Source organism: Macaca thibetana, chromosome 1, assembly GCF_024542745.1.
Source record: "Macaca thibetana thibetana isolate TM-01 chromosome 1, ASM2454274v1, whole genome shotgun sequence".
In the NCBI taxonomy this organism is placed as follows: domain Eukaryota; kingdom Metazoa; phylum Chordata; class Mammalia; order Primates; family Cercopithecidae; genus Macaca; species Macaca thibetana.
In genome coordinates, this window is record NC_065578.1 from 26,404,781 (window position 1) to 26,427,291 (window position 22,511).

At 44.7% G+C, this 22,511-nt stretch overlaps 2 protein-coding genes across 5 annotated transcripts in view; both read right to left on the reverse strand.

Annotated features, from left to right (window-relative positions):
• FCN3 (ficolin 3) overlaps positions 1–22,511 on the reverse strand; it is a 176,512-nt gene that overhangs the window by 94,048 nt on the left and 59,953 nt on the right. The window lies entirely within an intron of this gene.
• Positions 1–22,511, reverse strand: part of WASF2 (WASP family member 2) — a 93,133-nt gene that overhangs the window by 59,826 nt on the left and 10,796 nt on the right. The window contains exon 1 of one of the 4 annotated variants that reach the window (XM_050795385.1): positions 18,898–19,191. The exons of 2 other annotated variants lie outside the window; for them this stretch is intronic. The gene's annotated coding sequence lies outside the window, so the exon portion shown is untranslated. Of the gene's footprint in view, positions 1–18,279; positions 18,874–18,897; positions 19,192–22,511 lie in introns of those variants that run through there. One more of the 4 variants, XM_050795362.1, reaches the window with a different exon arrangement.

The window sequence follows — 22,511 nt, forward strand, 5'->3', positions numbered from 1 at the left end:
GATGGTCTCGATCTCCTGACCTCGTGATCCGCCCGTCTCGGCCTCCCAAAGTGCTGGGATTACAGGCTTGAGCCACCGCGCCCGGCCAATTTTTTGTATTTTTAATAGAGAAGGGGTTTCTCCATGCTGGCCAGGCTGGTCTCAAACTCCTGACCTCATGATCTGCCCACCTCAGCCTCCCAAAGTGCTGGGATTACAGGTGTGAGCCACCGTGCCCGGCCTTATTACTAATTTTTTAACCATTTGATAATAGGTTGTAGACATCATGTCCTTTCTCCAAATACTTCAATGGGTTATTTTCTTCTTTTTTTTTTTAGACGGAGTCTCGCTCTGCCACCCAGGCTGGAGTGCAGTGGCCGGATCTCAGCTCACTGCAAGCTCCGCCTCCCGGGTTCACGCCATTCTCCTGCCTCAGCCTCCCAAGTAGCTGGGACTACAGGCGCCCGCCACCTCGCCCGGCTAGTTTTTTGTATTTTTTAGTAGAGACGGGGTTTCACCGTGTCAGCCAGGATGGTCTCGATCTCCTGACCTCATGATCCGCCCGTCTCGGCCTCCCAAAGTGCTGGGATTACAGGCTTGAGCCACCGCGCCCGGCTCAATGGGTTATTTTCTAAAAACAAATTACAGTACAATTATCACACTAGGAAAATTAACACTTTTTTTTTTTTGAGACGGAGTCTCGCTCTGCCGCCCAGGCTGAAGGTGCAGTGGCGCGATCTTGGCTCAGTGCAAGCTCCACCTCCCAGGTTCACGCCACTCTCCTACCTCAGCCTCCTGAGTAGCTGGGAATACAGGCGCCCACCACGACACCCAGCTAATTTTTTGTATTTTTTTTTTTAGCAGAGACGGGATTTCACCATGTTAGCCAGGATAGTCTCCATCTCCTGAGCTCGTGATCCACCCACCTGGGCCTCCCAAAGTGCTGGGATTACAGGCGTGAGACACCGCGCCTGGCCAACACACTATTATTATCTAACTTCGTGAAGTCATTATCTAAATTCTACCAGTTGTCTCACTAATACTCTTGAAGAAAAAAAAAAAAGAGAGAGAGAATGAGAGATGGGGTCTCTCCATGTTGCCCAGGCTGGTCTCAAATTCCTGGGCTCAAGTGATCCTACCATCTTGGCCTTCCAAAGAGCTGGTATGACAGGCATGAGCCACCATACCCTCCCATACTAATCCTCTTTATGGAAAATTTTTTCCTCAACCCAGAATCCCAATAAAGAATCTTGGGTAGATTTCTTAACCTCTCTGTATATCAGTTTCCCCATCTGTAAAATGGAGATTAATAATAGCACCTACTTCATAAGATTATTGAGAAAAATGAAAGAGTAAATATAATAAAAGAATTTAGAACATTTGCTGATATTTAGTGCAGGTGTTAGCTGCTTTTATTTTTATTATTTTATTATTATTATTTTTTAGATGGAGTCTCACTCTGTCGCAGGGGTGCGATCTAGACTCACTGCAACCTCCGCCTCCTGGGTTCAAGCATTTCTTGTGCCTCAGCCTCCGGAGTAGCTGGGATTACAGGTGCGTGCCACCATGCCCGGCTCATTTCAGTAGTTTCAGTAGCGACAGGGTTTCACCATGTTGGCCAGGCTGGTCTCGAACTCCTGACCTCAAGTGCTCTGCCTGATTTGGCCTCCCAAAGTGCTGGAATTACAGGCATAAGCCACCATGCCTGGCCGTTAGCTGCTTTTAGAGAATGGCAGATTTCATATAAAGTAAAACTGTCAGATAATGGAAATAATAATTATTATTATTATTATTATTTTTTTTTTTTGAGACGGAGTCTGGCTCTGTCGCCCGGGCTGGAGTGCAGTGGCCGGATCTCAGCTCACTGCAAGCTCCGCCCCCCGGGTTTACGCCATTCTCCTGCCTCAGCCTCCCGAGTAGCTGGGACTACAGGCGCCCGCCGCCTCGCCCGGCTAGTTTTTTTGTATTTTTTTAGTAGAGACGGGGTTTCACCGTGTTCGCCAGGATGGTCTCGATCTCCTGACCTCGTGATCCGCCCGTCTCGGCCTCCCAAAGTGCTGGGATTACAGGCTTGAGCCACCGCGCCCGGCCTTTTTTTTTTTTTTTTGAGACGGAGTCTCGCTCTGTGGCCCAGGCTGGAGTGCAGTGGCCGGATCTCAGCTCACTGCAAGCTCCGCCTCCCAGGTTTATGCCATTCTCCTGCCTCAGCCTCCCGAGTAGCTGGGACTACAGGCACCCGCCACCTCGCCCGGCTAGTTTTTTGTATTTTTTTAGTAGAGATGGGGTTTCACCGTGTTAGCCAGGATGGTCTCGATCTCCTGACCTCGTGATCCGCCCGTCTCAGCCTCCCAAAGTGCTGGGATTACAGACTTGAGCCACCGCGCCCAGCCTTAACTTTTTCTTAGAAACTCGGGGTCTTCACATCTGCAATGGTACTGCTATAAAACTGTGATACTGAGCCGGGCGCAGTGGCTCACGCCTGTAATCCCCGCACTTTGGGAGGCCGAGGCGGGCGGATCACAAGGTCAGGAGATCGAGACCACGGTGAAACCACGTCTCTACTAAAAATACAAAAAATTAGCCGGGCGCGGTTGTGGGCGCCTGTAGTCCCAGCTACTCGGGAGGCTGAGGCAGGAGAATGGCGTGAACCCGGGAGGCGGAGCTTGCAGTGAGCCGAGATTGCGCCACTGCACTCCAGCCTCGGCGACAGAGCCAGACTCCGTCTCAAAAAAAAAAAAAAAAAAAAAAAAAAACTGTGATACTGGCCCGGTGCAGTGGCTCACACCTGTAATCCCAGCACTTTGGGAGGCCGAGGCAGGCGGATCATGAGGTCAGGAGATCAAGACCATCCTGGCTAACACGGTGAAACTCTGTCTCTACTAAAAATACAAAAAGTTAGCCAGGAGTGGTGGCGGGCACCTGTAGTCCCAGCTACTCGGGAGACTGAGGCAGGAGAATGGCGTGAACCCAGGAGGCGGAGCTTGCAGTGAGCTGAGATTGCGCCACTGCACTCCAACCTGGGTGAGAGAGTGAGACTCCACCTCAAAAAAAAAAAAAAACTGTGATACTGTCAGAGGCACCTGAGGTGTGAGGTTTATATATGCCTATATAGTAAAATGGCTACAAAGTTCTGGACAGACAACTTGAATCTCCATCTGCTGTCCTGCTTCTGATCACGAGTATGTATTAACATGCCTCCTTTATATTATTCTTTTTTTTTTTTTTTTTGAGACGGAGTTTCGCTCTTGTTGCCCAGGCTGGAGTGCAATGGCATGATCTTGGCTCACCGCAACCTCAGCCTCCTGTGTTAGCTGGGATTAAAGGCATGCGCCACCACGCCTGGCTAATTATGTATTCTTTGTAGAGATTAGGGTTTCTCCATGTTGGTCAGGCTGGTCTGGAACTCCTTACTTCAGGTGATTCGCCCACCCCGGCCTCCTAGCCTCAACTATATTATTCTAATAATACTTTTGGTCATACAAAGCTTCTAGTTAAACAGTACTTTCAGCTGGGCATGGTGGCTCACGCCTGTAATCTAAGCACTTTGGGAGGCCAAGGCGGGTGGATCGCCTAAGGTCAGGAGTTAGAGATCAACCTGACCAACATGGTGAAACCCCATCTCTACTAAAAATTAAAAAAATTAGCCGAGCATGGTGGTGGGTGCCTGTAATCCCAGTCATTCGGGAGGCTAAGGCAGGAGAATCACTTGAACCCAGGAGGTAGAGGTTAGGTTACAGTGAGCCAAGATCACACCATTGCACTCTAGCCTGGGCGACAGACGAAAACTGTCTAAAAAAAAAAAAAAAAAAACAGAAAGTCCTTTCATATCTCTCATTAATTCAATGAATATATCACTTGATTAATTAGCTGATATGAATCTTGCAAGCAGTCTGTGAAGTAAAAAACATATATTACTACTCCCAATTTTAACTACCTAATTATAGACAAATAAATTAAGGCTCAAAGAGGTCAAATGACACTTTGGGCCACAGAGTCAATAGGCAACACAGTCAGCCCTCATACACCTGGGTCCTCTGTGTCTCAATATACACAATTTTCACTGGGTGCAGTGGCTCATACCTGTAATCCCAGCACTTTGGGAGGCCGAGGCAGGCGGATAACCTGAGGTCAGGAGTTCGAGATCAGCCTGGGCAACACAGTGAAACCCATTTCCTACTAAAAATACAAAATTAGCCGGGCGTGGTGACACATGTCTGTAATCCCAGCTACTCGGGAGGCTGAGGCAGGAGAATTGCTTGAACCTGGGAGGCGGAGGATGCAGTGAGCCATTGCACTCCAGCCTGGGCAACAAGAGTAAATCTCTGTCTCACCAAAAAAAAAAAAACACACACACACACACACACACACACACACACACACACACACACACACAAAATTATCTGAGTGAGGCCCTGAGGTGATGCTACTTTTGAGGTAAAATGAACAATCTTTACCACTTAGAAGCACTTTCAGCTTACTTTTATATTTATTTATTTGTTTATTCATTTTGAGACAGAGTCTCACTCTGCCCCCTGGGTTCAAGCAATTCTCCTGCCTCAGCTTCCTGAGTAGCTGGGATTACAGACCCGCGCCACCACGCCCAACTAATTATTGTATTTTCAGTACAGACAGGGTTTCACCATGTTGGCCAGGCTGATCTTGAACTTCATAATCCACCCGTCTTGGCCTCCCAAAGTGCTAGGATTACAGCCTTTACTTTTATTTTTTATTTCCAAAAGCAGCAGGAGAAAAACAGCTTACTTTTAGATGCAAGGAAATACATTCTGATTGGTTGAGACTGCCAGATGTCTGACTTTCAGATGCTGTTCCTCTTTACTTCTCAAATATCTCTCTAAAATTCTCTGAACGTTACAGCAACACTTTATTAATACAGACTCCACACATGAAAGTTGAGATAAATTCAGAATTGAGCTGAAGTTTACCTCTGCACTCTAATAAAGACTAAGAAAACAGTGTAAATAAGATCGCAGGGAGAAATGTTTAATGAGCTGTTTTTAAGCATTTCAAGTCTAATTTACATACAATTAAAGTTAATTTGCACATCATTCTCAGCTATTCATTAAACCAGGTACAAGGATCTCTATCTAACAAAATAACCTGGTAACACTATTAGCCTAGTTTCAATTACTGTATGAACTCAAAGTAACAGCTGCACCTAAAGAAAAACAACCTATAACACTCTCACTAGGTTTTCCCCCAATTAGCCCAAATTAATGAGGTTTAATACTACCTCCATGGTGACCCACAAAACCTATCTTCCTCTGATGACCCCTAGAGTATAAGTTAAAATGTAGTTAAACCACCTGTCCTAGAGACTAGGCAGAGGAAGCAAGACAAAATGGCAATGGCTAAGGAAGCCTAGGGTTCTAGGGCAGATTATGGCACTAAATCTGTGCTACCTGAGTTAAATCACTCGAATTCTCTTGCGTTCAGTTGCCTCTTTTACAAAATTAGGGAGCTAATAATGTGGTCTCTAAACACAATATTCCACTAAAAGGATCCAGAGCTCTTAAGTGAAAGGGCAGAAAATGTACAAGATGAGTTGGGAACACCTTATCGTACTAGAAAGGAAGGAACACTATCGAAGACTGCTGAAGTTATGTCAAAAGGAATCAGGAGCGAGCTTGAAGAACTTCCACTGGTCCAATATGAAACAAATTGAACATCAATAAGAATAACTACAATGGATTAAAACACATCAAATATGTTAACACCTAAAAGTTCCTGATCATTCCCTAAAAAACCCTAAAAAGTCACTGGTCCTCTCTGGAGTATATCTGAAAACCAACTCATTATTTTGAAAACTAGTAAATAAAAGAATAAAGGGAATGAATTAAGTATTTATCTTGCCTTCCTTGTACATATCAAACCCCAGGGTAACCAAAGAGTTGATATGGTAAACTTTTTCTTTTTTGAAGTATTTCAGTATTTGTTGTTTTTTGATAAATAACAAAAAAAAAGAATGACAGAATTAAAATCTAGTCCGGGCGCCGTGACTCAAGCCTGTAATCCCAGCACTTTGGGAGGCCGAGACGGGCGGATCACGAGGTCAGGAGATCGAGGCTATCCTGGCTAACACGGGGAAACCCCGTCTCTACTAAAAAATACAAAAAACTAGCCGGGCGAGGTGGCGGGCGCCTGTAGTCCCAGCTACTCGGGAGGCTGAGGCAGGAGAATGGCGTAAACCCGGGAGGCGGAGCTTGCAGAGAGCTGAGATTCGGCCACTGCACTCCAGCCTGGACACCGTCTCAAAAACAAACAAACAAAAAAACTTTATTTTACCAATAGCTGCAAACTATTATTTTTTTCATTAGTTGTTTTTGTGTGTGTGTGTGTGTGTGTGTGTGTGTGTTTGACACAGGGTCTCACTCTGACGCCCAGGCTGTAGTGCAGTGGCATTATCTTGGCTCACTGCAACCTCCACTTCTCAGGCTCAAGTGATCCTCCCACCTCAGCTTCCCAAGTAGCTGGGACTACAGGCGTGCACTACTAACCCAGATAATTTTTATATTTTTTATAGAGATGGGGTTTCTCCACATTGTCCAGGCTGATCTCAAACTCCTGGGCTCAAATGATCTGCCTGCCCCAGTCTCCCAAAGTGCTGGGATTACCAGTGTGAGCCACCACACCCTAGCCTGAAAACTCTTATTATTTTAACAGTGATATAATGACATATAATCAATAAAAAGTTATTGTGATTTTTTTTTTCTTGAGATGAGCTCTCTGTTTTTCAGGCTGTAGTGCAGTAGTCTGATTTCAGCTCACTGCAGCCTCAACCACCTGGGCTCCCAACTTAGCCTCCCAAGTAGCTAGGACTACAGGCACACACCACCACACCCAGCTACTTTTTAAATCGTGCCTGGCCAAAATAAAGTATATTATTAAAATGAATTTCCATGGGGCACAGTGGCTCACACCTGTAATCCCAGCACTTTGGGAGGCCAAGGTGGGCAGATCACGAGGTCAGGAGATGGAGACCAGCCTGGCTGATACGGTGAAACCCTGTCTCGCCAGGCGTGGTGGCACACGCCTGTAGTCCCAGCTACTGCGGAGGCTGAGGCAGGAGAATCGCTTGAACCTGGGAGGCGGAGGTTGCAGTAAACCGAGATGGCGCCACTGTACTCCAGCCTGGGCGACAAAGCATTTTCCTGTTTCTTCTTATCTTTTTAACGTGCCAAATAATTTTTTTTTTTTTTTTTTTTGAGACAGGGTCTCACTCTGTCGCCCAGTCTGGAGTATAGTGGCACAATCTCAGTTCACTGCAACCTCCACCTCCTGGGTTAAAGCAATTCTCGAGTCTCAGCCACCCAAGTAGATGGAGTTACAGGCACATGCCACCACAAGCGGCTAATTTTTCTGTTTTAGTATAGATGGGGTTTTACCATGTTGACCAGGCTGAAATTTTAAATTTAATTTGAAGCTTGAATATTTCTATTAGACAACACTCTCTAGACCTAACAACCAGTTTATAGGGAATAAAAAGAATAGAGGAACATAAATGAATTACAGAAATTCAATTAGCAAAGTCCAGACGGGAAAATTACACAACTTTGTTTCTTTAACAACAGCAGCAATAACAACAACAACAAAAAAACCACAAGAGAAAAAAAGAACTGACCAGGCGTGGTGGCTCACGTCTACAATCTCAGCACTTTGGAAGGCCAAGGCAGGTGGATCACCTGAGGTCAGGAGTTAGAGACCAGCCTGACCAACATGGTCAAACCCCGTCTCTACTAAAAATACAAAAATGAGCCGGTCGTGGTGGCTAACGCCTGTAATCCCAGCTACTCAGGAGGATGAGGCAGGAGAATCACTTGAACCCAGGAGGCAGAGGTTACAATGAGTCAAGATTGCATCACAGAACTCCAGCCTGGGCCACAAGAGCAAAACTCCGTCTCCGGAAACAAACAAACAAACAACAACAACAACAAAAAAAACGGAGAGAACCTGTAGATTAAAAAAGACGTAAAAGAGGCCAGGCACCGTGGCTCACGCCTGTAATCCCAGCACTTTGGGAGGCCAAGGAGGGTAGATCACCTGAGGTCAGGAGTTGAAGACCAGCCTGGCCCACAAGGCGAAACCCCGTCTCTACCAAAAATACAAAAATTAGTTGGGTGTCGTGGTGGAGGCAGAGGTTGCAATGAGCTGAGATCACGCCACTGCACTCCAGCCTGGCAAAAGAGGGGGCACTCTGTCTCAAAAAAAAAAAAAAAAGAAAAAAGGAGACATAGAAGCTATGTAAACCAAATCAATGTATCGACCTTGTCTGAAACCTGATTCAAATAAACCAAATGTTCAGAGAGAAAGGATGGCAGGGATGAAGGGAGAGTGGAAAGATAAATTAATTGTGGAAATCTAAACATCAACAGGATACAGTGTGGTTATGTTTTTTAAAGAGTGTCTTTTATTTTTTACAGCTATACACAGAAATTAGCATTGAAATGATATGTCTGGGACTTGTTTCAGAATGATCCAAGGGGGATGAGGGAACGAATAGGGGTATGGATGAAACAAGACTGACCATCAGCTGATAATTGTTGAAGCTGAGTGTTGGGCATATAAGGGCTCACTATATCATCCTCTCCACATTTGTATATGTTTGAAATTTTCTATAATTTTCCAAAAAATGAGATGAGCAGACAAGTTTATCTATAAAAACTTCTTGTAGCTTTTGAATCTACAAAAATATATGAAAATAAGTCACAGAGTTGGCTAATACTTCAAGAGATCATTCGATCCCAGTGTACTGCCTCCAGGACACACTACAACATTATCACATTCAGCAAATATTTATTAACTATTAAGCACAAAGGCGCTAACATAGAAGATGCACAGAAATATAAGAAACAGTTTCTGTTTCAGGACTTTAGTCATATAAGAGAAATTAGAAAAGTACCTAAACATAAAACAAGGTAAAAAGTGATGAAGTTGACCAGGCGCAGTGGCTCATGTCTGTAATCCCAGCACTTTGGGAGGCCAAGGCTGGCAGACCACCTGAGGTCAGGAGTTAGAGACCAGCCTGGCCAACATGGTAAAACCCCATCTCTACTACATACACAAAAATTAGCCAGGTGTGGTGGTGTGCACCTGTAGTCCCAGCTACTCGGGAGACTGAGGCAGGAGAATCGCTTGATCCCGGGAGGTGGAAAGGTTGCAGTGAGCCGAGATTGTACCACTGCACTCCAGCCTGGGCAACAGAATGAGATTCTGTGTCAAAAAAAGAAAAAAAGGTGAAGTTATGGTTTAAGTATCATAAGCAAGGTACTTTTTAAGTATATCAGAAGTCATCAGAGAAGAGTGTCATATAACGGCATGAAAAATAGGATTTGGACATGTAGTGGAAGGGAGTATTATATGTGAAGTGTACAGACAGTGTCAGCAGAAGCACAGAGGCAGAATATAATGAAACATTTTTGGGAAATGAAGATGAGCGCATTATTGCACCCATAGTGGGAAGCAGGGCTGGAAAGACAAGTAGGGGCTAGACCATAGAATCTTAAATATCAGGCTGAGTTTGTAATTTAGTCAATAAGCATTGGGAGTCACACATTTGGAGTTCTAGATGATAGAATATTTAGGAAGAAACTATACACCTCACCTAAGTATAGCAGAAAAGAATAGAGCTGGGGAGGGGGATGAAAATAAGGATAAATAATCAAGGCAAAAGATAACACAGGACCTAAAATGGAGTAGTGGGAGGAAAAGACAGGGAGGGATCTGAGAGTATCTGGGCAAGAAAACAGGCAGGAGTGGCCGGGCGCGGTGGCTCAAGCCTGTAATCCCAGCACTTTGGAGGCCGAGGCGGGCGGATCACAAGGTCAGGAGATCGAGACCACAGTGAAACCCCGTCTCTACTAAAAATACAAAAAATTAGCCGGGTGCGGTGGCGGGCGCCTGTAAGCTACTCAGGAGGCTGAGGCAGGAGAATGGCGGGAACCCGGGAGGCAGAGCTTGCAGTGAGCCGAGATCGGCCACTGCACTCCAGCCTGGGCAACAGCGTGAGACTCCGTCTCAAAAAAAAAAAAAAAAAAAAAAAAAAAAAAAAAAAAAAAACAGGCAGGAGTTGAGAAGTCAACAGTAACTAAGATTTTAAAATCGGATGAACTGGGAGAATGGTGGGGCCCACGTTTCGCATGCTGGCAGACCTATACCAGCCCTGAATAGTGTTCAATAAATGACTGGCTGAGTGAATAAATAAATAGAAATACATGAGTCAGGATGAAGAACAGTAAGTCAGGGGATTTGGGGGGCTGGGGAGTGGGATGGGCAGGAGATAAGCTGACCCTTCTCATTGAACCTGTGTTCCTCACAAGGTTCTGAAGAACAAAATGCTGCCCAGGAGTGCTATGCATCTTTCTTGGGAATGCACTTCTCTAAAGCAAAGAACTCATCATTAAAACCTACATAAAAGGTATAAAACTCATCCTTAAAGCCAGTAAACATGCCTCCCAAGCAAGGAGGAGACAACCTGTACAATCTGACCACAGGTTCTCAAAAGCAGACAGCTCATGAAAAGCTGGAGGTGCAAGCAGGACATCAATGAAGTGGTCCAATAGGAATTCTGGTACTGGAGCTCAGAGGCAAAAATATAGATGTGGGAGTTACTGCATGAAGGTTGTAATAGAAGACACAAGAGTAGGCTGCACACAGAGGCTCAAACCTGTGATCCCAGCACTTTGAGAAGCCGTCGCAGAAGAATCACTTGACTCCGTAAGTTCGAGACCAGCCTTGGCAACACAGTGAGACCTTGGCTCTACAAAAATAAAATTAGCTGGGCATAGTGGCACACATCTGTGGTCCCAGCTACTTGAGAGGCTGAGGTGGGAGGCTCACTTCAGCCCAGAAAGCTGAGGCTGCAGAGAGCCAGGATGGCGCCACTGTACTGCAGCCTGGCCAACAGAGCAAGAACCTGTCTCAAAAAACAAAACAAAACAAAACAAAACAAAAAAAACCACACACACAAGAGTAGATGACCTCCCCATGCAAAAGCAAAAAAAGAGAAGCAAGGCCTGAGACAACTTAGAGACTGACAAAGGAGGATCAGAAAGGCAGAAAGAGAACCAGAACAATACTGTGTCATAAAAGCTAAGAGAAGAATGTCCAGAAGGAAGGCCTGTTCAATCTTTATCTTCTTCCTTGACCCACAAATCCAACCCATCAATAAGTCTTATCAGCTCTACCTCCAAAATATATACTAAACACATCTATTTCTCTCCATCTCTTTAGCCACCTACCTAGTAGTTCAAACTTTTATCACTGCCTAGATTTCTGCAGTAGCCTTCTGTTCAACCCACCTCAATCAAGTCCTGCCCCCAAATAATCCACTCTCTTTGTAGCAATTGGGTTAGTCTTTTAAAAATGGACATCAGGGCCGGGTGCGGTGGCTCACGCCTGTAATCCCAACACTTTCAGAGGTAGAGGCGGGCGGATCACGAGGTCAGGAGATGGAGATCAGCCTGCCCAACATGGTGAAACCCCGTCTCTACTAAAAATACAAAAATTAGCCAGCTGTGGTGGCGGGCACCTGTAATCCCATCTACTCCGGAGGCTGAGGCAGGAGAATTGCTTCAACTCGGAAGACTGATGTTGTGGTGAGCTGAGACCATGCCACTGCACTCCAGCCTGGGTGCCAGAGCAAGACTCCATCTCAAAAAAAAAAGGGAAATCAGGGCTGGGTACAGTGACGCAAGTCTGTAATCCTAGCACTTTGGAAGGCCACTGCAGGTGGATCACTTGAGCTCAGGAGTTCAGGACCAGCCTGAGCAACATGGTGAAATCCAGTCTCTACAAAAAATACAAAAATTAGCCAGGCATGGTGGCTAGCACCTATAGTTCCAGCCACTTGGAAGGATGAGGTGGGAGGATTGCTTGAGCCCAGGAGGCAGAGGTTGCAGTGAGCTGAGATTCTACGACTGCACTCCAGCCTTGGTGACACAGTGAAACCCTGTCTCAAAAAAAAAAAAAAAAAAAAAAAAAAAGCGAGGGGGAAATCAGGCCAGGCAGGGTGGCTCATGCCTGTAACCCCAGCACTTTGGGAGGCCAAGGGGAGGATCCACTTGAGGTCAGGAGTTCCAAGACCAATCTGGGCAACAAAGCAAGACCCATCTTTACAAAAAAGGTGAAGTTATGGTTTAAGTATCATAAGCAAGGTACTTTTTAAGTATAAAAAAAAAAAAGGGGGAAGAAAATTGGCATGGCATGAGGATGTGAGTCTGTAGCCCTAGCTACTTAGGAGGCTGAGGTGGGAGGATCCCTTGAGCCCAGAAATTCAAGGCTGCAGTGAGCCATGATGGCACCACTGCATTCCAGCCTGGGAGATACAGCAAGACCTTGTCTCCAAAAAAAAAAAAAAAAAAAAGGGAAACAAACAACAACAAAAAAATTGTGCTTTACAGGGCATGATCATGAAAAGTGAAAAGACAACCCACAGAATGGGAGAAAATCTTTGTAAATCATGTATCTGATAAAGAACCTGTATCCAGAATAAAGAACTATTAAAATACAATAAAAGGACAAATAACCCAATTTTAAAAGAAGCAACAGATTTAAAGAGACATACAAATAGCCAATAAATGGGCAAGAGCGGTGGCTCATGCCTGTAATCCCAGCACTTTGGGAGGCCAAGGCGGGTGGATCACAAGGTCAGGAGATGAAGACCATCCTGGCTAACATAGTGAAACCCCGTCTCTACTAAAAATACAAAAAATTAGCCGGGCGTGGTGGTGGGCACCTGTAGTCCCAGCTACTCGGGAGGCTGAGGCAGCAGAATCGCTTGAACCCAGGAGGCGGTGGTTGCAGTGAGCCGAAACTGCGCCACTGCACTCCAGCCTGGGCAACAGAGCCAGACCCCATGGCCCAAAAAAAAAAAAAAAGGTACATTGCTAATCATTGAAAAGATTGTAATAGGGGAGGAAAGAGGGGTATTGGAAAAAACAACACAGTAAGTCCTCACTTAACTCATCAACAGATTCTTGGATATCACCATTTTAAGCAACACAATGTATAACAAAACCAATTTAACCATAGTCTAATGTAAAGTTAAGTTCCTATAGCATATTTCTGGTCACAAAAAACATCACCAAACTTCTAAAGACCAAAACACTTCTAATATTAAACACTGAAACAAATGTGAGCTATACAAACATTTAAGAAAGATTAATAAAAACAAGAAAGATAAGTATTTACCTAATTATTCCAGTTCAGGGTCTTGGGTGGCCAGAGCCTGTCCCAGCAGCCCAGGGAGCAAGGTAGGAACCAACTCTGGACAGGATGCCATCCCATCAATTACACACACACCCACACTCACTCAGACTGGGACCATGTAGAGACACCAATTCATCAAACACGCACAATTTTGTGATGCAGGAGGAAACCAGAGTACCTGGAGGAAACCAAAAAACTGGAGAAAGTCCACACAGATGTGGGGAGAATGTGCAAACTACACAGACAGTAGCCCTAGCCAGAAACACATTTTTTTTTCTCATCAACATTATAACGCAATGAAGTTGAACAAAATAATGTTATTCAAAGACCTGTTGTAATGGCCATGAGTTGATACTTGTTGAGGCTAGGAGATAGATACACAGGAGTTCATTACATCATTCTCTTTACTTTTATATATGCTTGATATTTTTCATTAAAAAGTTTTTTTTTTTTAATCTTCAAGCACTTCAATTTAAAAACAAAACACTTCTTCCAGACTTCCCATTTTACTTAAAAATAAAACACACCCAGGCAAAGTGGCTCACACGCCTGTAATCTCAGCACTCTGGGAGGCTGAAGCTGAGGATCACTTGAGCCCAGGAGTTCAAGAATAGCCTAGGCAACATAGTGAGACTCCATCTCCATAAAAAATAAAACAATTAGCCTGGCATGGTGGCCTGCATCTGTAGTCCCAAGTACCCATGGGGATGAGGTGGGAGGATCATTTGAGCCACAGATTACTGCACTCCAGCCTAGGTGACAGAGTGGGAGCTTGTCTCAAAAACAAAACAAAACAAAACTCCTGGCCAGATGTGGTGGCTCACATCTGAAAGCCTACCACTTTAGGAGGCTGAGGCAGGACTGCTTGAGGCCAGGGGTTTGAGACCAGCCTGGGCAACATAGTGACAGCCAATCTCTAAACACAAAATTGAAAAATTAGGCAGGTGTGGTGTAGTCCCAGCTACTCAGGAGGCTGAGGCAGGAGGATCACTTCAGTCCCAGGAGTTCAAAGCTGCAGCGAGCCATGACTGTGCCACTAGCCTTGGCAACAGAGCAAGACCTTGTCTCAAAAAATAAATAAACAGAACCCCTTAATAGTCCTAAAAAGCTTTGAAATATCTGGCTCCTACCCTTCTCCAATCACATATTTTGTTACCATCATTCACTAATATATAGCCATGGTAGGCTTCCATCACTCTCAGAATACACTAAGGATTTTCCTGATTCAGGGCCTCTGCCGTTACCAGTTCCTTCTCCCTGGAACTCTCTTCCCTCATTTCTTTATTTGGATGGTTCATTTTCATTCTTTACTTTCAGTATATCACTTTCTCAGAGAAGTCTTTCCTGACCATCCTTATCTAAGTTCCTCTATTACTCTCTATTATAGCACTCTATTTTATTTTCTAACATACATCACAATCTTTAACATTTTATGCCTTTTTTTTTTTTTTTTTTGAGACAGTGTCTGGCTCTGTTGCCCAAGCTGGAGTGCAGTGGCGTAATCTTGGCTCACTGCAACATCTGCCTCCTGGGTTCAAGTGATCCTCCCACCTCAGCCTCCCGAGTAGCTGGTACTACAGGTGCACATCACCACATCCAGCTAATTTTTATATTTTTTGTAGAGATGGGGTTTCACCATGTTACCCAGGCTGGTCTCAAACTCCTGGGCTCAAGTGATCTGCCTACATTGGCCTCCCAAAATACTTGGCCTCATGCCTCCCCAAGTGGGCGTGAGCCACTACAGCCAGTCTTATTTATGTCTTTACTGTCTATCCAAGGCTTCCCAAACTGCATGAGGGCATGGACCTTGTTTCTTTCAAGATCACTGAGTTGCATCCTTAGTAGTATATGACACACAGTGGCACTTAATAAATCTGTTGAATGTTAAACTAATAACCCAATACTAGGCATTAGCCTATTGCTGAATGTTTAATATAGCAAAGGCTTACAGAAAACCTACTGTTTACGAGGCCTCAGGTAACACATACACACATTTGATGAGAAGATACATGGTATATTAGGCCATTCTTGCATTGCTATAAAGAAATATCTGAGACTGGGTAATTTATAGGAAAAGAGGTTTCACTGGCTCACAGTTCTGCAGGCTGTACAGGAAACAGTGCCAGCATGTGCTTCTGGGGAGGCTTCAGGAAGCTTTTACTCATGGTGGAAGGAAAAGTGCATGTAGGCACTTCACATATGAACTCAGAGTGAGAGCTCACTTATCACCAAGGGGATGGCCCAAGCCATTCATGAGGGACCTGCTCTCATGACCCAAACACCTCCTACCAGGCCCCATCTCCAACACCGGGAATTACATTTCAACATGGGATTTAGAGAGGATACATATTCAAACTACATCACATGGTGTAATGAGAATTAAGTGGACAAAACTAAAAAACAAAAAACAAAAAAAGCAAATAAGTAGACTATTTTTCCCCCAGAGAATTCATCTAAAAACAGAAATAAGAGAGTTGTGACACAGTCCCTTCTCTAAAGATGTATAAATAAAGGGTCCCCTACGGATCAAGGCTGAAATCTACCACAATTAACATTTTTAGAAATTATCTAGAAAAAACAATAGTGAAATCTTCCCAGTTTGCAGATGACTCTACAGCAACACATAGAAATACAATGGTGCAAGGCTCTATGTGTTCAGGAATGTGAAAAACAGCTTCCATGTAGACAAAAATAAGGTAATTTAGTGACAGAAAAATAGCTCAAACTGTATCAGATGATGAGCTCTAAAGCTACCTGTTTTAACATAGGAAAGGGGTTTCAAAGTCCCTAGACTGTACCCTGAATACAGCTACAAAAAGGCAACAAAATAGTGGCTGTCATTATGAAAGCTTTGGAAACACAGAACATATTATCCTATCCTTGTACAAACCAAAGTGTACCTGTACCTTGAGTAGAATGTGTAGTTGTAGTCATCATAGCACAAAAAAGGTAAAATAGAGAAGGCCTAGAAAGATATCGCAAAAGACCAAAGGAACCAGAGGGGCTTCCATATGAGCACAGATTTTTTTAAATGTCTTTTTAAGGCCAGGCACAGTGGCTCACGCCTGTAATCCCAGCACTTTGGGAGGCTGAGGCGGGCGGATCACCTGAGGTCAGCAGTTCGAGACCAGCCTGACCAATATGATGAAAACTCGTCTCTATTAAAAATACAAAAACTAGCCAGACGTGGTAGCATGCACCTGTAATCTCAGCCAGTCAGGAGGCTGAGACTGGAGAATTGCTTGAACCCAGGAGGCAGAGGATACAGTGAGCTGAGATCGCGCCATTGCACTCCAGCCTGGGCAACAAGAGCGAAACTCTGTCTTGGGGGAAAAAAATGTCTTTTTAAAAATATGGTAAATTAGATACTTTAACAAGAAACAAAGTGGTAGATAGAGACTTCTGTATCACATCTTAGAAATTATGAAGCAGTTGGGTGCGGTGGCTCACACCTGTAATCCCAGCACTTCGGGAGGCCAAGACGGGCGGATCACAAGCTCAGGAGATCGAGACCATCCTGGTTAACACGGTGAAATCCTGTCTCTACTAAAAAATACAAAAAACTAGCCGGGCGAGGTGGCTGGCGCCTGTAGTTCCAGCTACTCAGGAGGCTGAGGCAGGAGAATGGTGTGAACCCGGGAAGCGGAGCTTGCAGTGAGCTGAGATCCGGCCACTGTACTCCAGCCTGGGCGACAGAGCGAGACTCCGTCTCAAAAAAAAAAAAAAAAAAAAAAGAAATTATGAAGCAGTTAGAAATCTAAAGAAACAGCCATGTGCAACGAAAGGCACATGCTACCTGGGAAGCTGAGGAAGGAGGTTTACTTGAGCCTAGGAGTTTGTGTCCAGCCTGGGCAACACAATGAAGCCCTGTTTCTTTAAAAAAAAAAAAGAGAGAGAGAGAAAGGAGGAGGAAGGAGGAAGAAGGAAGAATGAGGAGGAGGAGGAGGAGGAAGGAAAGAAAGAAAAAGAAAGAAGTATATTTATTTATTTTTTTAATTACAGACAGGGCCTTGCTATGTTGCCCAGGATGGTCTCAAACTCCTGAGGTAAAGTAATCCTCCTGCCTTGGCCTCCCAAAGTGCTGGGATTACAGGCGTGAGCTACCACGCCTGGCCAAGAAATACATTTAAAAAGAATTTCTTAAGCCCAGGTTTTAAAATCAGAGAAATGGGGATTCTGAATTCTAGTCCCAGTAGGCTTAGCTATGTGACCACAGGCAGTTACTTAATTTTGTTGTGCCTCTTTTACCAGTAAGTAACAACTAATTTGAAGGATTGCTGTGAAGATGAAGATGTGCACATTGCCTGGCACAGAGTATATATTCACTATATAGTAGCTATTGCTTGTATCAGAACCCATAAAAAATAATGGTTTACTACCCAATCTAGTATATATAAGAAGTAGTATAGGCCGGACACGGTGGCTTATGCCTATAATCCTAGCACTTTGGGAGGCCAAGGCAAGCAGATCACCTGAGGTCAGGAGTTCGAGACCAGCCTGGCAAACATGGTGAAACCCTGTCTCTACTAAAAATACAAAAAATAGCCAGGTGTGGTGGTGCATGCCTGTAATTCCAGCTACTTGGGAGGCTGAGGCAAAAGAATTGCTTGAACCAGGGAGGCAGAGGTTGCAGTGAGCCCAGATTGTGCCACTGTACTCCAGCCTGGGCAGCAAAGTGAGACTCCGTCTCAAATAAAAAAAGAAAAAAGAAAAAAAACAAGAAGTACAGTACAGCATAGCACTCATTACTCAGGTGGGGAGTACAGAATGTAAGAAAAAAAAATTCAAAAATAGCATAAATTCATAGGTGACATTCCCATAAGAGAAATTGTCAATTTGGGGCAACACAGGCCTGAATTTTGAAGCTGAACATTTTCATGCCTTCCCTTCAAACAACCCTTTGGAAGGTTTTAAGAAGTAGAATTCTGCCTTTTAACCAAGATGGCACCAAAGGGGAAGAAGGAAGCTCCTGCCCCTTCCAAAGCCAAAGCCAAAGCAGTCTTTGAAGGCCAAGAAGGCGATGCTAAAAGGCATCCACAGCCACACACAAGAAAACAAGATCCACACGTTACCTACCTTTTGGTGGCCCAAGACACTGCAGCTCCAGAGACAGCCCAAATATCCTCAGAAGAGCACCCCCAGGGGAAACAAACTTGAACCCTATGCCATCATCTCACCACTGAGTCTGCCATGAAGAAGACAGACAACACACTTACTTTCATTGTAGATGTCAAGACCAACAAGCACCAGATCAAACAGGCTGTGAAGAAGCTCTACAACACTGAAGTGGTCAAAGTCAACACCCTGATCAGAATGGAAGACAACATATGTTTGACCAGCTCCTGACTATGCTTTCGATGTTGCCAGCAAAATTGGAATCATCCAACTTGAGTTCAGCTGGTTAACCATGAATACACAAAGGCTGGGTGTGGTGGCTCATGTCTATATTCCCAGCACTTTGGGAGGCCAAGGTGGGAGGATTGCTTGAGCCCAGGAGTTCAAGACAAGCCTGGGCAACACAGGGAGATGCTGTTTCTACAAATAATACAAAAATTAGCCAGATGTGGCCAGGCGCAGTGGCCCATACCTGTAATCTCAGCACTTTGGGAGGCCAGATCACTTGAGATCAGGAGTTCAAGACCAGCCTGGCCAACATGGTGAAGCCTCGTCTCTGCTAAAAATACAAAAAATTACCTGGGCTTGATGGCGCACACCTGTAGTCCCAGCTACTCAGGAGGCTGAGGCAGGAGAATCGCTTGAACCTGAGAGGCGGAGGTTGTAAAGAGTCAAGATTGCACCATTGCACTGCAGTCTGGGCAACAAGAGCAAAACTCTATCTCAAAAAAAAAAAAAAAAATTAGCCAGGTGCAATAGCAGGCACCTGTGGTCTCAGCTATTCAGGAGGCCAAGGCAGGAGGATCACCTCAGTCCAGGAATTCAAGGCTGCAGTGAGCTATGATCATGCCACTGTACTAGAGCCTGGGTGACAGAGCAAGACTCTGTTTCAAAAAAAAAAAAAAAAAAAAGGTAGAATTCTGGATTAGGTAGATGATGTTCTAACCAAATATGCCATTTCTTAATTATAACAACTGTTAACACTTATTGAGCACTGGACTAAGTAATATCACATAATAGTTCCAACATGCCTCTGATATATGCTCTGTATTTTACAATATGAGATAGGTCTCCATTTTACAGATGAGATCTCTGAAGCTACGAGAGGCTGTATGTATCATTTACCTAAGGCTACAGAGCTAGTGTAAGTGGAGAAGCCCACAACTGAACCCAGATGGTCTGACTCCAGAATCTATACTCTTAACCATGGAACAATACTGTCTCCTATTCTACAAGAAATGTTGAGTGGTGGGTATGCAAGAATGAGGTACGTGATAAAAGAGTGTACACTAAATGGTTTTGGTTTTTGTGTTTTTTTTGAGACAGAGTCTCACTCTGTCACCCAGGCTGGAGTGCAGTAGCATGATCTCAGCGCACTGCAACCTCTGCCTCCCAGGTTCAAACTCAAGCGATTCTCGTGCCTCAGCCTTCTGAGTAGCCACACCACCATACACGGCTAATTTTTGTATTTTTTCTTTTTCTTTTTTTTTTTTTTTTTTGAGACCCAATTTTGCAAGCTCCGCCCCTCGGGTTTACGCCATTCTCCTGCCTCAGCCTCCCGAGTAGCTGGGACTACAGGCGCCCGGCTGTATTTTTTTTTCATAACAGATGGGGTTTCACCATGTTGGTCAGGCTGGTCTCAAATTCTTGGCCTCAAGCAATCTGCCCTCCTTGGCCTCCCAAAGTGCTGGGATTACAGGCATGAGCCACCACACCCAGCCAAAGGAGTGTACAGTAAATGTTAAAAAAAAAGTGCCCAATTGCCGGGTACGGTGGCTCACACCTCCAACCCCAGCACTTTGGGAGGCCGAGGCGGGTGAATCACCTGAGGTCAGGAGTTCGAGACCAGCCTGGCCAACATGGCGAAACCCCATCTCTGCTAAAAATACAAAAATTACCCGGGCATGATGGCGGGTGCCTTTAATCCCAGCTACTTAGGAGGCTGAAGCAGGAGAATCGCTTGAACCCAGGAGGCGGAGGTTGCAGTGAGCAGAGGATCATGCCACTGCACTCCAGCCTGGGTGATAGACAAGACTCTGTCTCAAAAAAAAAAAAAAGAAGTGCCCCATTAGGCCAAGCCAGCCATGGTACCAGCAGCTAGTCAGATTTAGGGTGGCCCAAAGTATGAACACTGAAATAACATGAACTGATTAATGAGGAGGTGACAAACCTAACAAAAAGAGAAACCTAAAAATCCCTGAACTATGTTCTCAGCTGTAGTAAACAAAGTTCTGGGAGAGAGGAAAATGTATCAAAATGCTAACTGGTAGGATAATGACTGACACCTATTTTCTGCTTCATATTATCTTTTTTTTTTAAATTTATTTTTTTTTTACAAAGAACACTCATTATTTTCATAATTGGGAAAAGGCAGAAACAAAAATAAATCTCAGGAAACTTTCACTCTTTATTCACTTCTGATTATATAATCTGTGGCAATGACTGGGCACGGTGGCTCATGCCTGTAATCTCAGCACTTTGGGAGGCTGAGGCTGGCAGATCACATGAGGCCAGAAATCTGACACCAGCCTGGCCAACATGGCGAAATCCCATCTCTACTAACAATATAAAAATTAGCTGGGCGTGGTGACACATGCCTTTAGTCCCAGCTACTCGAGGGGCTGAGGCAGGAGAATCACTTGAACCAGGGAGGTAGAAGTTGCAGTGAGCAGAGATCATGCCACTGCACTCCAGCCTGGGTGACAGAGCCAGACTCCGTCTCAAAAAAAAAAAATAATCTGTTGCAATGAGCAAGTATTACTTTTGTAACTTTAAAGAGATTTTTTAAATAAATAAATCCAGGATATCAGAAATGGGAGGCAGGCCGGGCATGGTGGCTCACGCCTGTAATCCCAGCACTTTGGGAGGCTGAGGCAGGTAGATCACTTGAAACCAAGAGTTCAAGACCAACCTGGCCAACATGGTGAAACCCCATCTCTACTAAAAAGAGACTTGGAAGGCTGAGGCAGAAGAACTGCTTGCATCCGGGAGGTGGATGTTGCAGCGAGCAGAGATCCTGAAACTGCACTCCAGCCTGGGGGACAGAGGGAAGACTCTGCCTCCAAAAAAAATTCAAAAAGAAAGAAAGAAGTGGAAAATAAATTTCATGCAAATAGCAAAGCAAAAAAAAAAAAAAAAGGGATATGATGTAAGAATAAGCAAATTAGTAGCTGCGGTTTGTTGGAAAGAACTCTAGACACGCATCAAAGGAGTTGGGTTCATATACCCATCAACATGGACAAATGTGAAAAACTTTATGTTGAACAGAAAAAGTCAGACACAAAAGTGTGCATACTGTATGATTCAAGAACAGGTAAATTTAATATGTGGGGACAGAAATCAGAACATTGGTTGCCTATAAAATGGTGAAGATTGACTGGAAGGGGAACTGGAAGGAGGGAACTTTGGAGGGTTATAAAAATGTTGTATTTCTTTTTTTGAGATGGAGTTTCGCTCTTGTTGCCCAGGCTGGAGTGCAATGGCCTGATCTCGGCTCACTGCAAACTCTGCCTCCCTGGTTCAAGCGAGTCTCCTGCCTCAGCCTCCCAAATAGCTGGGATTACAGGCATCTGCCACCATACCCAGATAATTTTTTGCATTTTTAGTAGAGACGGGGTTTCTCCACGTTGGTCAGGCTGGTCTCCAATTCCCAGCCTCGGGTGATCCACCCGCCTCAGCCTCCCGAAGTGCTGGGATTACAGGTGTGAGCCACCGCGCCCAGCCAAAATGTTCTGTTTCTTGATGTGGGTGTTGGCTGCATAGGTGTTTATATTTGTAAAAACTTATCTAATTATATACTTCTATCTCACTGTATGTAAGTTTTACCTCTAAAAATCTTGGCTAGGGCCGGGCATGGTGGCTCACGCCTGTAATCCCAGCACTTTGGGAGGCCAAGGCAGGTGGCTCACGAGGTCAGGAGTTCGAGACCACCCTAGCCAACACGGTGAAACCCCGTCTCTACTAAAAACACAAAAAATTAGCCAGGCGTGGTGGCAGGCACCTGTAATCCCAGCTATTCGGGAGGCTGAGGCAAGAGAATTGCTTGAACCCAGGAGGCAGAGGTTGCAGTGAGCCGAGACTGCGCCACTGCACCCCAGGGTAGGCGACAGAGTGAGATTCCATCTCAAAAAAAAAAAAAAAAATCTTGGGAGGCTGAGGCAGGTGGATCACCTGAGGTCAGGAGTTCAAGACCA